Raw genomic sequence first — 15,103 nt, 5'->3', positions numbered from 1 at the left:
CCCTTAACACGATAGCTTGAGCAAAAATCAATATATCTTTACTAAACTTAGTTCACGTACTTACCTGAACTCCCTTTATCTTGGTATAAGAAATGGTCGAAATCCGCCTATGACCACGCCCACTTTTTCGATATCGAAAATTGCGAAAAATGAAAAAAATGCCATAATTCTATACCAAATATAAAAAAACGGATGAAACATGGTAATTGGGATGGTTTATTGACGCAAAATATAACTTTAGAAAAAACTTTGTAAAATGGGTGTGACACCTACCATATTAAGTAGAAGAGAATGAAAAAGGTCTGCCCATGTAAGAATACTGTTCGTGGTATTACATATATAAATAAATTAGCGGTACCCGACAGATAGTGTTCTGGGTCACCCTGATCCACGTTTTGTACGATATCTCGAAAACGCCTTCACATATACAACTACCACCACTCCCTTTTAAAAGCCTCGTTAATACCTTTAATTTGATACCCATATCGTACAGACACATTCTAGAGTCACCCCTTGTCCACATTTATGGCGATATCTCGAAAAGGCGTCAAGCTATAGAACTAAGGCCCACTACATTTTAAAATGCTCATTAACGCCTTTCATTTTATTCTCATATCGTACAAGCACATTCTAGAGTCCCCCTGGTCCACCTTTATGTCGATATCCCGAAATGGCGTCCACCTATAGAACTATGGCCCACTCCCTTTTAAAACACTCTTTAATACCTTCCATTTGATACCCCTGTCATACAAACACATTCCAGGGTTACTCTAGTTTCATTTTCCTACATGGTTATTTTGTCTCCAAAGCTCTCAGCGGAGTATGTAATGTTCGGTTACACCTGAACTTAGCCTTCTTTACTTGTTGTTATAACTCGTGTTGATATTTATTAATTAACTTTCAATTAATCAATTTACTCTCGCTATTCTACTAATTTCTTTTTTTGACCTCTTAATTTAGCCCGGTAGTTCCCATAACTTTTTTTGTCTTGTATTTAGTTGGAAAGAAGCTGTCTTATAGATTTTGACCTCCTGAACACGAAAATGGTGTCCATTTTTTTAATTCAGTGTTACGCTTTTCCGGGAAATCCGGAAAACTAGCATTACCATGTGGTAATCCTGGGTCGTCTAGGGTACAGGTTTTTGATGAAAGAAAACACTATTTTGGACATGTTTTTTTTAATTTTATTTCACAAATAATAGACGTTTTTGAACATTTTTATTAAACCGTAAATAAGGAAAGAATAAGTTTATAAAAATATAATAGAAAGACATTTTATGAACTAAAATATAGGTGGTTGAAATGATAGTTTGGTATGGTAACTTCCAAATACTTCACACAAAGTCCTACGATGCATTTTATACATGCTGTTCGTCCCTTAGCTTCGCATTTTTCACCGAAACAATGGCTACGATTCGATGGTACTACAATATGTACGCTCTGATCAAAACGGGGCAAACGTTATCAGGGATTTCAGTACAATCGTCTTCAGATCCTCCTCGCCAGATATGTTTCCGCCTACAGCAGTCTCGATATAAAGAGTGGTTGGTATATCTTGAATGTAATCAAGTATTTGTTGCGACGATAAACCTCTCAAGGTCGTAGAATTTAAAAAAATCTGCAGATTATATCAGATAAATTTTCAAAAAGGCACAGAAAAGCCATTGATACGCCTAGAAAACTGTACCCTAGCATAGAAAATCCCATGAAATACGAAGAAAAAACATGTACCCTAGCCGACCCACGGTTACCGTATGGTAACGCCTTAAATAAAATGTAAAAAATAACTAGAAATTAAGTAATTTCAGCAAAAAATTAACTTAAATATAATAACTTATAATAACTTATTTCAGTTACCGACTTTTATAGTTTTTATTTCAATGTTCTTAAAAATTATTACTTTAATCGCGTACTTACAGACGTGCCATATTGAAAAACGGGAATTTTCAACTTTTCTTTTTCTCACTTAAATTTGACTTACGATAGCGTCATTATATGAACCCAGACTGACCAAAGCTTTGTTTTTCGGAAAGTCACGGATATTCTGTATAAAATAGCGTTATTCATTTGTGGATTTGTTGTGCAGTTTAGATTTAATTCATGTAAATATAGCGACACCTTTTGCGTTACCATATGGTAATCGTGGGTTATTTCGGGTTAAATTAAAATGGCTTGCATATATTCTAACTGTTTGATAAAAAGTGATTCCCATCCCTTCGTGGCATGCTGGCTTTGCGATGGGCTCGCCCATATGAAGTGTGCCGGTTTGTCAGCGAGAGTGCTTGACGCACTCAACGATAGGATAAGGGAGTTCGTTGGGTCTCTTTGAAATGTAGACCAACTGAGATTGATCTTTTCAAAGTTTTCAAACAGACTCGCGATGGTTTCTCTGAAATAGGTAGAGAGTTAGCCGCACTGTCCAAGAAAGTCACACAATACGCAAACTTGTTTAAGTCTTTCAAATGTCCGAATGACGTAACAAACGCAGACATTCCACATGGAAACCGTCATCCGACCAGTGCTTGCTCTAGTGCCGTGACACTTGATGCCGTTGCAGAAGTCTTGCACCTGTATTTAGCTCACCGCTAACTATCGAATTAATAAATTTGGCATCCCCAAGTCCCTTAACGGCCTAGCCATCTTCATCAAATTTTTCTTTAACAAAACCTAAAAAATCATCTATAAAAAGTAATCAGGATCCCCAAAACCCTCCTACGGAATCCGAACCGCCGACTAGTAATCTTTTTATTGTCCCTATTAAAAAATCTATTTTTATGTCAAGATATGATAAATACACTACAGAAGCGGACCTAAAGTCGTACATCATCGCTAAACTTAAATTTGATAACGTGACAGTTCGAAAATACAATTTTAGCTATGCTAGAGATATTTCGTCTTTTAGGATTGATGTATCCGCACAATATTTTGAAACTATATTAAGTAATTCTTTTTGGCCGCCTGGTGCTTTTGTGAGGGAATTCGAACGTAGGCGTAACAATAATACCCTAAATATCGCTACACTTCCTCATAACAATATTGCATCAAAAAACTGAATGCTAAATACGCCCTAATTTTGTTTTGTCAAAGTGTAAGAGGCTTAAACACCAAACTAATAGAATTGTATTAGAAATCGTTTAACTGCAATTACAACATTATAGCTTTAAATGAATCTTGGCTAAAACCTCATGTATTTAACTCAGAGCTTCTTTGCCATGATTACCAAATATACAGAAATGACCGCTTGAAAAGAATTGGAGGTGGAGTTTTGCTTGCGGTACATTCTTCTGTACCCTCAACTGCGGTTGATTTACCCGTTACCGATTCTACGGAATTCAAATGCACTAGAATCAAGCTCGCAATGGGTTTTGTCTATATTGCTGTCTGCTATATCCCACTTTATTCTGATCCTTCGGTGTACATGGATCATATCTCCCTGCTGAAATTTGTTAAATCAATATTGAAGCCCATTGATTCGATGATAGACCTGGGGGACTTTAATCTCCCGCATGTGTTATGGACCATATCTGACGATGATATTGTACCTATTCCTTCAAAGCTGTCCAACAACGAATTTTTATCCGAAATGACTGAACTTTGCCTTAAACACATAAACATATTTCCTAATATGCTCGGAAGGACCCTTGATTTGGTATTTGTTGACGATACATCAAAATGTACTCTTAGCCGAGGTGAACCTCTAACTGTACCTGAAGACCCTTACCATCCTTCCCTGGAAATAGCATACGAATTCGAAACAAATTCTCTGAGTAGCGCTGTATCTAAATACGACTCTAGTTTCAAATTTGATTTTGCGAAGGCTAATTTTAGCAAATTTAATCAAACTTTATCTACAGTGGCTTGGCCCAAATACGGTGGAGACATTGACCAAAATGTTGCTGATTTTTATACCATCGTTTACGGTATTTTGGAAAAACACGCACCTAAGCGAAAATCTGTGTCTACCGAACCAGTCTAAATATAGTGCACTAAAGAGCTGAGGTCCTTAAAAAACAGAAAATCGCGCTTCTTCAAATTATTCAAGAGGTCCGGCTCTCACTCTGATTACTTCCAGTACTCTATTTTGCGTCACAAATATTTTTAATTAAACAAAAAGTGCTATAATACATACATCTGCAAGATGAAATGGAAAATAACTTTCAATCCGAAAGCCTTCTATGGTTTCGTGAACTCTAAACGAAGGGTTAAAGGGTTTCCGTCTGCTATAAAATACCAGGAAGATTTGTCTAGCGACGACCAAGGTATTGCTAATTACATTGCACAATTTTTCAAGTCCAATTATTCCGTTGAACTTAACTCTTTTTCAAAAGAATATTCACATCAACTTAACTCCCTTAACACAGTTAGTATTCCAGCAAAATCTCCTCATGAAGTTAAGGACCCCAGCGGAATATATAGCTTCTCCAAAGCCAATTGTCAACCTCACCTATCCGCGGCGAATCCTGTTTCACTAACAGACGAGGCTCTGGCGACCCCAAGCTCCTTATGGAACTTGGGGGTGGGAGGGAGGGGATGGTATGAAGGTATAATGTGGCCACATAAATCGTTCCCGAGATGGTCGGGCTAGCACCTCAATGGTGCTGTGGTACCGGAGCGTACCGGATCTGTATCCGGCAAAACACCATTACATCGATAACACTCCACAAAGCCTTCGGGGAGCAACCTTATCGATATAACAACAACAACATGAAGTTTTTTCATATTTAACGTCTTTAAAAAAATCTTACATGTATGGTCCTGATTTAATTCCCACTTAAAAAAAAATAAATATAACGCGCGATAACCTCCGAAGAGATCTAAGGCCGAGCTTCTCTTCCAATTTGCGTCGTGCTCCTCTTGATTTTTCCCTAGAAATTGGCCGGACGGGACCTACATGTTTTATGCCGACTCCGAACGGCATCTGCAAGGCAGATGAGTTTTCACTGAGAGCTTTTCATGGCAGAAATAAAATCGGAGCGCTTGCCAGACACTACCAAGGGGCGACCCCGCTTAGAAAAATTTTCTTCTAATTGAAAAATCTTATTTCTAAAATTTTGATGTTGCTTTGCCCGGGAGTTGAACCCAGGGCATACGGTGTGATAGGCGGAGCACGCTACCATCACACCACGGTGGCCGCCACCCACTTGTTTTCTTACAAAATGCGCTGAACACATATATCAGCCCCTAACTGATTTATTAAATCTGTCCCTAAGACGTGGAAGTTTTCCTTCTGCTTGGAAGGAATCTTTTCTCATACCACTCCACAAAAGCGGCAGTAGGTAGTGTGTAGAAAACTATCGAGGAATTGCAAAGTTGTCTGCCATCCCAAAGTTGTTTGAAGATATAGTTACCAACCAGCTAACTTTTTCCATTTCTACTTTGATAGCAGAACAGCAACATGCATTCTTTAAAGGGAATCTACCATTACTAATCTACCTGAATTCACAAATCTTGTTTCTAATGGATTTAGAGAAAATCTTCACACCGATGTTATTTATACCGATTTCAGTAAAGCATTTAGCAAAGTATCCCACCCCTTTCTTATCTACAAGCTTAATCGGCTTGGTTTCCAGCCTAGTCTCACACAGTGGATCTCGTCGTATCTCTGAGGTCGAACGCAAAAGTTATTTTTAAAAACACTTTTTAGGTCCTATGCGTCTATTGAAGAACGTCCCTTGCTTCAAGCGGATTTAACTGCTTAGTTGCTTGGTGCAACGCGAATTCAATGCCGCTGAACATCAATAAATGTAAATTCCTGTGCCTCTCTCGGAGATCTTTTTGCCAGCAGCAGTAAATTATTTTGTTGACTTGGGAGTCACGATGAATGCTAAATTTAGTTTCAACCTTAATATTATGACTACTGCCAATAAGTCTAGATGTGTTCTATCATTCGTGAAGAGATGGTCTAAAGAATTTAGTGACCCTTATGTAACTAAAGCACTTTTCACCATTTTAGTTAGACCAATACTAGAATACGGATCAATAGTCTGGAATCCTAAATATCGAGTTCATGCAGATAGAATTGAATCAGTACAAAAGCAATTTCTACTTTTCTCTTTAAGAAATTTTTAGTGGGACTGCGTATAATCTTCCCCTTATACTAGTCGGTTGAAGCTTATCAATATTTCAACTCCTGCAAGTCGTAGAGAAATGCTAGGCGTAATATTTATGGCTAAATTACTGAATGGATTGATTTCTAGACCAATTCTCTTAACCGAAGTAACCTTTAACGTCCCATCACGATTGTCAAGACATTACAAACCTCTTAATTTGAGGTAGTGTAGACCTAATTTCGAATTAAATGAACCTTTTCTGTGTTTGTGTCATGATTTCAACACTCATTCTAGTTTATTTGATATAACGGATTCACTTTTTACCATAAAGAAAACTGTCCTATCCTATCTTAACTCGTAACACAAAAAAAAAAAAACATGTTGTAATTTGACGTGTGGACTGAAATTCAGATATTTTTAAAATGGGCGTGGCACCGCCCACTTGTGATGAAATCCATTTTACAAATACTATTAATCACAAATCAAAAATGGTTAAACCTATCGTAACAAAATTCGGCAGAGAGGTTGCCCTTACCATAAGGAATGCTTTGAAGATTAACGAAATCGGTTAAGGAGCACGCCCACTTTTATACAAAAGATTTTTAAAAGGGTCGTGGACGAATAAAATAAGCTATATCTTTGCAAAGAGAGCTCTATATCAATTGTATTTCTTTTCCCAAGTGGATTTATAACAATAAAGAGGAAAAACTTCAGAATTTAAAAAATGGGCGTGGTGCCGCCCCTTTTATGATTAAGCAATTATCCATGTTTCGGTACCCATAACTCGAAGAAAAATTAACGGATCGTAATAAAATTGGGCACAAAAATGTCCCCTATAGTAGAAAATATTTCTAGTAAAAATGGACGGAATCGGCTAAAGACCACGCCAACTTAGATTGAAAACAAACTTAAAAGGGTCGGAGACTAGAATAATAAGCAATAACTTAGCAAAAAATAGTTTTGAATCAATGATATTTCACTTTTGTAGGAAATGGGGAGACATTTTTTTTTAACGGGCGGTGCCACGTGTTATGTAGAAAAGTTATTTATCTGAAATGTGCAATTGAAGCTCACGTTGAGTATACAATGTGCGGTTATACCCGAAGTTAGGCACCTTTACTTGTTTTTATACTCAGCTGAGCAGGAATCACAGAGTATATTAGTTTTGTTCGCATAACGGTAATCCGTAACGGCATAAACTAATCGAGATAGATATAGACTTCTATATATCAAAATGATCTGCGCGAAAAAAGAAATTCATTTAGCCATGTCCGTCTGTCCGTAAACACGATAACTTGAGTAACTTTTGAGGTATATTTATGAAGTTTGGTGTGTAGGTTCCTAGGCGCTCATCTCAGATTGCTGTTTAAAATGAACGAAATCGGACAATAATCACGCCCACTTTTTCGATATCGAAAATTTCGAAAAACCGAAAAAGTAAGATAATTAATTGCCAAAGACGGATAAAGCGATGAAATTTGGTATGTGGGTTGGCCTTATGACGCAGAGTAGAAAATTAGTAAAATTTTGGACAACGGGAGTGGCACCGCCCACTTTTAAAAGAAAGTAATTTAAAAGTTTTTTAAGCTGTAATTTGGCAATCGTTGAAGATATCATGATGAAATTTCGCAGGAACGTTACCCCTATTACTGTGTGTGTGCTAAATAAAAATTTGCAAAATCGGATGAAGAACACACCCACTTAAAAAAAAAAATTTTTAAGTCAAATTTTAACAAAAAATTGAATATCTTTACAGTATTATTATGTCAACATTCAAATCCAGTAATGATATGGTGCAACAAAATACAAAAATAAAAGAAAATTTCAAAATGGGCGTGGCTCCGCCCTTTTTCATTTAATTTGCCTAGAATACTTTTAATACCATAAGTTGAACAAAAATTTACAAATCATTGTGAAATTTGGTACGGGCATATATTCTATAACGATAACTGTTTTCTGTGAAAATGGGCGAAATCGGTTGAAGCCACGCCCAGTTTTTATACACAGTCGACCATCTGTCCTTCCGCTAGGCCGTTAACAGGATAACTTGAGCAAAAATCGATATATCTTTACTAAACTCAATTCACGTATTTAACTGAACTCACTTTGTATTGGCGTAAAAAATGGCCGAAATCCGAATTAGACCACGCCCACTTTTTCGATATCGAAAATTAGGAAAAATGAAAAAAAAAATGCCATAATTCTTTATCAAATATGAAAAAAGGGATGAAACATTGTAATTGGATTGGTTTATTGACGCAAAATATAAATTTAGAAAAAACGATGTAAAATGGGTGTGACACCTACCATTTTAAGTAGAAGAAAATGAAAAAGTTCTGCAGGGCGAAACCAAAAGCCCTTGGAATCCTGGCAGGAATACTGTGGTATTGCATATATAAATAAATTAGCGATACCCGCCAGATGATGTTCTGGTTCACTCTGGTCCACATTTTTGTCGATATCTCGAAAACGCCTCCACATATACAACTACCACCACTCCCTTTTAAAACCCTCATTAATCCCTTTAATTTGATACCCAAATCGAACAAACGCATTCTAGAATCACCCCTGGTCCACCTTTATGGTGCTATCTCGAAATGGATATATCTCGAAAAGGCGTCCACATATAGAACTAAGGATCACTCCCTTTTAAAATACTCATTAAAACCTTTCATTTGATTCCCATATCGTACGGACACATTCTATAGTCATCCTTCGTCCACCTTTATGGCGATATCTCGAAAAGGCGTCCACGTCGAGAACTAAGGCCTACTCCCTTTTAAAATACTCATTAAAACCTTTCATTTGATTCCCATATAGTACAAACACATTCTAGAGTCACCCCTGGTCCACCCTTATGGCGATATCTCGAAAAGGCATCCACCTATAGAACTAAGGATCACTCAATTTTAAAATAGTAATTAAAACTATTCATTTGATTCCCATATCGTACAAACATATTCTGTAGTCATCCTTGGTCCGCCTTTATGGCGATATCTCGAAAAGGCGTCCACCTATAGAACTATGACCCACTCCCTTTTAAAATACTCCTTAATACCTTCCATTTGATTCACATGTCATACAAACACATTCCAGGGTTACCCTTGGTTCATTTTCCTACATGGTGATTTTTCCCTTATTTTGGCTCCAAAGCTCTCAGCTGAGTATGTAATGTTCGGTTACACTCGAACTTAGCCTTCCTAACTTGTCTTTTTTTTTTAATTTCACTCTCAACAAATTTTCATAACGCGCATAAGGAAGTATAACAACTGCCTCACTTATTTCGTTAGTTTTGTTTTGTCTCATGTTCTATTCATAAACGAGGGAACTCTAAAGTTATGTTCTCTTCATAAACGGGGCAAATTTAAAGCTATGTTTAAAATTTGGTCTCACAACCTAAGGCATTTGCATGTGTCACATCTTAAATGAATACAACCAAAGTTTTTTTTTTTAATCACAATTACGTTTTTTATTATTTATTTGTAAATAACACAAAAAGAAATATTGCCATTTGGACTGCTTATTGAAACATCACCATATCTCAGCTGCCGTTCCGAAAACGCTCTATCTTAGCATTAATTGTATGTTTTGTCGTAAGCTAGGATGTTTGTGAAAGTAACATCACAAATTTAGAAAAAACAAGTAAGGAAGGTTAAGCTCGGGTGTAACCGAACATTACATACTCAGTTCAGAGCTATGGTGACAACATAAGGGAAAATAATCATGTCGGAAAATGAACCGATGGTAACCCTTGAATGTGTTTGTATGACATGTGAATCAAATGGAAGGTATTAAGGAGTATTTTATGAGGGAGTGGGCCATAGTTCTATAGGTGGACGCCATTTCGAGATATCGCCATAAAGGTGGACCAGGGGTGATTCTAGAATGTGTTTGTACGATTTGGGTATCAAATTAAAGGTACTAATGAGGGTTTTAAAAGGGAGTGGTGGTAGTTGTATAGGTGGACGACTTTTCGAGATACCGCCATAAAGGTGGACAAGGGGTGACGAATTTGTTTGTACGATATGGGTATCAAATGAAAGATGTTAATGAGAATTTTAAAAGGCGTGGGCTTAGTTCTATAGTTGGACGCCTTTTCGAGATATCATCATAAAAGTGGATCAGGGTTGACCCTAGAATGTGTTTCTACGATATGGGTATCAAATTAAAGGTATTCATGAATGTTTTAAAAGGGAGTGGTGGTAGTTGTATAGGTGGACGCCTTTTCGAGATATCGCCATAAAGGTGGACCAGGACTTTATTGGACTTTATTTGTACAATATGGATATCAAATGAAAGGTGTTAATGAGTATTTTAAAAGGGCGTGGGGCTTAGTTCTATAGGTGGACGCCTTTTCGAGATATCGCCATAAAGGTGGACCAGGGGTGACTCTAGAATGTGTTTGTACGATTTGGGTATCAAATTAAAGGTATTAAGGAGGTTTTAAAAAGGAGTGGTGGTAGTTGTATATGTGAAGGCGTTTTCCAGATATCGACCAAAATGTGGACCAGGGTGACCCACAACATCATCTGTTGGATACCGCTAATTTATTTATATATGTAATACCTGCCAAGATTTCGAGGGTTTTTATTTCGCTCTGCAGAACTTTTTCATTTTCTTCTACTTAATATGGTAGGTGTCATACCCATTTTACAAAGTTTTTTTCTAAAGTTATATTTTGCGTCAATAAACCAATCCAATTACCATGTTTCATCCCTTTTTTCATATTTGGTATAGAATTATGGCGTTTTTTCATTTTTCGTAATTTTCGATATCGAAAAAGTGGGCGTGGTTATAGTCGGATTTCGGCCATTTTTTATACCAAATCAAAGTGAGTTCAGGTAAGTACGTGAACTAAGTTTAGTAAAGATATATCGATTTTTGCTCAGGTTATCGTGTTAACGGCCGAGCGGAAGTGTATGAGCGGATGTGTATAAAAACTGGGCGTGGCTTCAACCGATTTCGCCCTTTTTCACAGAAATAAGTTACCGTCCTAAAATCCAAGCCCCTACCAAAATGGCTCAATCAAATTTTTTTCGATCCTGATGATTTTGATGGAGTCCGACCCGAGTGTCAGTCGTGTGGTGGTAGCATATTCAATTGAGATTGAGCTTCGCGGAAGGCGTTTCTTTTGTAAAGGGATTCCGATTTGACTCTTCATCTCAGCCAATTCCTTCTAACAAGAACTGTTGGAGAAGGGTTTTGGCTGAGATTTTTATTGACGATAGCAATCCTGCCGGGTCAAAAAGTTTCACTCCGGCTGAGAGTATTTGCCGTTTTGTATCTGACTTAAAGTCGGGAATTGGATTGCACAAGTACGAAAACGAGTCAGTTAATGTATTCCATCATATTCCTAAGGTTTTAGTAGTATCATGGAATTTGAGAAATTTTGTATCTATGACATCAGACTCTGTTATCGATTCCAGTCTTTCTGTTTGATTTGCTGTTATTTTTCATAGAATCCTGGTAATTTGAGAGCTTCGATAGGTTGGGTTAGGAATTAGCAAACGATGCAATTGGTTTATATTCTCTAATTCATTAAACAATTAGAAAGGTTCAAATAATTCTCATTAAATAATTGAAATTTTTATTCTAATGGTAACTCTAATTGCATTTTTTTGCCATTAGCAAAAAAATTGGTTTACCTTTACAATTAGAAATCTAATTGACTTCTGCTAATGCAATTAGATATTCAATAATTGATTCTAATTCAAGCTAATTGAATATCTAATTGCATTAGCAGATGTCAATTAGATTTCTAATTGTAAAGGTAAACCAATTTTTTTTGCTAATGGCAAGTAATTGCAATTAGATTTATCATTAGAATAAAAATTTCAATTATCTAATGGGAATTAGGTGAACCTTTCTAATTGTTTAATGAATTAGAGAATTTCGCAAATGAAGGTTAATTAGCAATCATTAGCATTATCTAATCATTACTTAACATCTATGACTTATGCACGCGCGTTAGAAGTTATACTTCTTTGTCATCATTCAAAAATAATTTTTAATTGCACGAAAATTATTTATTTAAATAAAACAATAAAGGGACTGGAAAAAGATGGTCAAGTAAAGAATTGTTAGTACTTATCTGACTCCTTCCATCACTCGAAACCCACATATAAATTCTTGAACAGATTAAAACGTTTTGAAAGCCAATTTCTAATCGTTTTTAAATTAGTTTAGTAGCATTTAACTTCATAGCCGTTCAAGGGTCGGTTTGTTTGCTTGTAATTTGAGAAAATTGCTTTGATGAAGGTTGAGGTGAAAACGGTCAAAGTCAAGTTTAACTTTTTTCGTTCACATGCGATGAGAGTGTCACAAAGCAACCATAGGTTGGGTGACCGCCGTGCAGTTTATTTGGAGACTATTATGTTGGTCCGTTGTGTTTGTATATGATCTAACGCTGGGGCTCACTGGTATATTTAGGGGCATCGCATGTATCTCCATTGTAGTGTCAACACTGAAATAACCAAAGGTAGATGAGCTTTTGTAAACTCTAATAGTGCCAGCGTTCTAGTCAACAACGGGCCAGAAAGGTCTCGACAAACGGAAAGAGTTTGCTTAGCTGGCACCTGTTCAAAGATAGAAAGTAAGTGTCCAGCGGACTCACAGTATCTCCCTGGCAGACTTGTCCATTTAGTCAGAGTCTTCCAGGACCAAGAGATTAGCCTGAAAGTTGCCTTATGCCTTGGTAATCAGATAATTTTTATCAAAAATTAGGTATATGCCACCGGAAGTGGGGTCAAGCCATTCCGTACAGATGTCGTTCAAACGATGGCTTAGCAATTTGCTAACCACCAGTAGATCTTAACTTCGACTGGAAGATGCCGCAGTGATCAGTCAGGTTAAATTTCCATTTAGCACTAAGCTCATTGCAGAATTCTCCAATCTTAAGCCTTCCGCCAAGACTGGATCTACCCATGAACAGGTTCACCACACTGCCGTTCCATATTAATTTCCCACTCCATTCCTCCCTTGAGGTAATATAGTGGTGAATGTGGCTACCGCCAGCAGCAGAAGCGGGAGTACAATATTCTATCCTGCCAGGGATGAAGTCGAACTCGGTTAGATTTCTGGAGTGCTCGTAAATCACAAGCTTATATCCTGCATCATGAAGCTTATATCCTGAATCCTGAAGCGGTTGTCCACAATATAGGGTGGCCTAAATTAAGGAATCCTGTGTTCAGGCCTAAACAAACGAGCTTCTTTTCGCTTATTCGCATGATTCGGATTAGCTAATCACCGACACCCATGTAACCCTGTAAACCGTTCCTTAGTGTTTTCAGAAAAATACTCTTAGAGGAGTTACGCGTCATCGGCATAGGTGGCTGAAGGTCGTTCCTTACCAAGAAGGGCAGAAAATACACATGTATGTCAAGAAAGGCAACCAGCACAAATTTTTTGCTGTCGAAGAACACCTCTCTTTATATAACCAGAATCGACCCGCACGTCTGTTTATTTTCATTGCTCATTACATTAAATTGAAACACAGATAAATCACCGCTTGGAAAACACGCGAAAAACATATGGGGTATTCCATTCCAATTCGACCAATTTTGAACCCGACCCCTTTAGAATTGGCTGAAAGTTTTTCTTCTTTTTCTAGCTTACGAAAGACGTTTTTCAGAAGTTTTTCAAATTTTTTCATCCAACTCAAAAAAAGTTATGAATTTTTAAAAAAACACCGTTTTTGTTTTCAAAATCCTATAACTTTTTCAAAAATTGACCGTTTGGGATCTTTTTTTATTTGTTTTTTAATGTACTTTTCGGAAAAAATACAAAAAAAATTTTAAAGTTTTTTTTTCAATTAAATAAAAAAAAAAAAAATTCTCGGCCCACTCCGGGATCAGTGGGGATGATTGCAGAATTGATTGAAGTTTTTTATGAGAAAAAAAAAAAACAAACAAAGGGCGAAATTCGAAAAATCTTGAAAAACTGAAAAATTACAAAAAAAAAAACTTTAAAAATTTTTTGAATTTTTTCCGAAAAGTACATTTAAAAACAAATTTCAAAAAAAAAAAAAATCCCAAACGGTCAATTTTTGAAAAAGTTATAGGATTTTGAAAACAAAAACGGTGTTTTTTTTTAAATTCATAACTCTTTTTGAGTCGGATGAAAAAATTTGAACAACTTCTGAAAAACGCCTTTCGTAAGCTAGAAAAAGAAGAAAAACTTTCAGCCAATTCTAAAGGGCTCGGGTTCAAAATTGGTCGAAATGGGATGGAACACCCCATATGTATGTGCATCGGATCGCTGTGAAAATGAACTGTATGACTAAGATGATATGATGGTCATCAATTGCTCCAACTATTTTACAGATCAGAAGAATGCAAGGAGTTGCATAGTGTATACCGCCATTGACATGCTAAAGAGGATTGCGAAGCAATAGCCGCGACCGTTTTTTAGTATCCAAGCGCTGGTGGCGCTTCAAGTCGAAGTGATTCGATCGCTTGCTAGTTGGTGGCGTTTTTAGGCTTTGGTAACATTAAACTGCAGCGCGAGCCTTGAGCCGCCAACGGCTGGTCTGCTGAGAACTTTGTTTTTACGAGTAATGAAGATATTTCCACGTGAGAACGACTAGCCCGTTCGCCGAGCCTTTTGGTATGCATATAAAGCACACCATGCACGCTGAGCTTAGGGTACAGTTTAGTGCAGAGTTAAGCGCCAGCTGAGCGGTTATGTGACCCCTGTAGTCTGCCAATATCATAAAACGACTGAGTTAAATAACAAATAAAAATTTGAAAAACTTAAGCACTTTTACGATGCCTTTTTCATTGCTGCCTTGATTTATTAGTCGGGTTAATTTTGATGTTGATTTTCTTCTGTTGACTCGTTCTTAGTTTTGGAAATGCGCGCTCTCTCGTTGGTGATGTCGGTTATATCTATATAAGTATTTCCCATGATGATGCCAAATTTGTCGCTGCAGCACTTGACGGCCACCAAATTGTAATGGAAGCACCTGAAGACCGCGGCTTGGTTTCAGTATTGCTAGCTTCTCACCGTTTTACATAATATAAGTGGAAGCTTGGTCGTCAAGTGCTTTACTGTCG

The sequence above is a fragment of the Eurosta solidaginis genome, chromosome 5, assembly GCF_040869045.1.
Source record: "Eurosta solidaginis isolate ZX-2024a chromosome 5, ASM4086904v1, whole genome shotgun sequence".
Taxonomy (NCBI): Eukaryota; Metazoa; Arthropoda; class Insecta; order Diptera; family Tephritidae; genus Eurosta; species Eurosta solidaginis.
Note: the sequence above shows the minus strand (reverse complement) of the source record.